Below are 2,258 nucleotides of genomic sequence, written 5' to 3'. Positions count from 1 at the left end.
GTGCCTTTTAATTGCTAATTGGCTGCCATGCTCAACACCATACTGCTGCGAATCGATGCCTTATGTATTCAATCAGCGAACCTGAGCGAGGTACATCTTTTCATACTTAAAATTGTTGACTGGCCACTGCTCCACCACTTTGACCATACTTGCATCAGTCTTTTATCTAAAATCGCTGATCAAAGATAAACTAATTCTTTGTATTAATATTATTTGGCTTTGAGTGTTCAGGATGTTTGCTGAACCTTTTCTGTTCAGTGCTTCAGGCAGTATGCCTTGCCACGTATAACTTATTGCTGGTTCATTGAAAAAGATGAGGAAATACAAATGTTAAAAATAATTAAAATAGATCCTGCCAGAAATCTGATTCCATGCACCTAAACGGTACCCCCATCCTTACAAATTGGGAAATAATGACCCGAGAAATAGGAGAGAGCCTGGACTGTTTTCTGCTTGCTGCTGTTATTTTCCCATTAGAATTACAGGTGGAGAATATTCAGAATATTCCCAGACTGATAATCAACATAGGTACATCTTAAGGATGAGTGCTTAGTTCACTAAGCTACTTTCTCTACGTTCATTGCTGTGTGGCCAGGCACAGCTGAAAACACCAAATGTAAATTTGTTGATGATACCACTGTAGTTTCAGAATCTTGGATAGTGACAAGAAGGCATACAGGAGGGAGATAGATCAGGTGGATGAGAGGTGTCGCGACCACAACCTCGCATTCAAGCCAGTGAGATCAAAGAATTGATTGTGGACTTCAGGAATGAAATCAGAGAACATACAGCAGTCAACATTGAGGATTCAGAGGTGGCAAGGAGGAGCAGCTTCAATCTCCTGGGTGTCAATACCTCAGAGGATTTTCATGGGCTCAACACATTGCTGCAATCATGAAGAAGGCATGCCAGTGGTTCTCCTTCATTAGACGTTTTAGTCACCAAAGACTCTTGTGAATTTCTACAGATGTAGAGCGGAGAGCATTCTTACTAGTTGCATCACTACCTGTTACGGAAGCTCTCATGCACAAGATCAGGGGAGGATTTTAGATACTGCCAGCTCTATCATGTGCACTAGACCCCTCTCCATGGAGGAAATCTTAAAGAGGTGGTGTTTCAGGAAGTTGGTATCCTTAACTAAAGACCCTCACCATCTGGGCTATACCTTCTTTGGTTACTAACAAGAACTTGAAGACCTACACTCAAGGTTTAAGGAACAACCTTTTCCCCTCTGTTATCAGATTTCTGAATGGTCCTTGAACCCATGAATATTATCTCATTATTCATCTATTGCACTATTTAACTTGTACCTCATTATGATTGTTATTTCGTGTACTGTATTGCTGCTGCGAAACAATAAATTCTGTTGCATCTATCATTGATAGTAATCTTGATTCTAATCTTGCTTAACTTGTAAGATAACAAAGTTAATGTTCAATTAATCCTGTTGTTACTTCTCTAGGAGACCATGATTAAAAGGATAGAATTAATACATCATAATACACTTTTTCCAGTTCTACTCTTTACAATAATAGTGTCTATTTGAATGCAGGACTAATGAACACATCCTATGGTGTTAATTAAAATAATTGATTACTGCATAATTATTCTTCCAAGTCCATTATTGTGTGCTCCACCTAAGATATAAAACAACAGTTTCAACTTAACTAGAATATTTGCACATCTAATGTTCCCAGGAGAGAAATGTCAAATACTGGAGGGCCTGTTTTTAATACTAGAAGGAGGAAGCTTCAGGGTGATGTGAGGGGAAAGTTTCTCATGCAAAGAGTGGCCTTCAGTGGATTGCTGGGGGTAATGGTGGAAGCAAGCAGTTTGTTGCATTTTAAGTGGGTTTCAGATAGATACAAGAATGTGAAAGTAATGGAGGGATATGGAAGAGAACATTTAGTGTAAGCTGATTTCAAAATCAGCACAACATCTTGAGCCAAATGATCTGCCCAATGCTATGTTCTATGAACTATATCTAGCCCAAGTTTACTGCTTCTTGCTCTCATCTCAAGCCTGTTGTCTATTTATTCTCTGCTTTCCGTAACGCCCATGGTCAGATTCACATTCAACTCTTGTGAGGATACTTTGAATGGAGAAAAAGCTGGAGAGGGTGTGATTTTTTAAAAACTTTTAAATGTTACCATGTGATTTTATTGGTATTTGGTTGTTATCAGGAAGAACTATTCAGGAACACCAGCATTAGTATTTTTAAAACAATGTGAGGAGAAAAATAATTCACATCAGCCAAG

The sequence above is a fragment of the Hemitrygon akajei genome, chromosome 11, assembly GCF_048418815.1.
Source record: "Hemitrygon akajei chromosome 11, sHemAka1.3, whole genome shotgun sequence".
Taxonomy (NCBI): Eukaryota; Metazoa; Chordata; class Chondrichthyes; order Myliobatiformes; family Dasyatidae; genus Hemitrygon; species Hemitrygon akajei.
Note: the sequence above shows the minus strand (reverse complement) of the source record.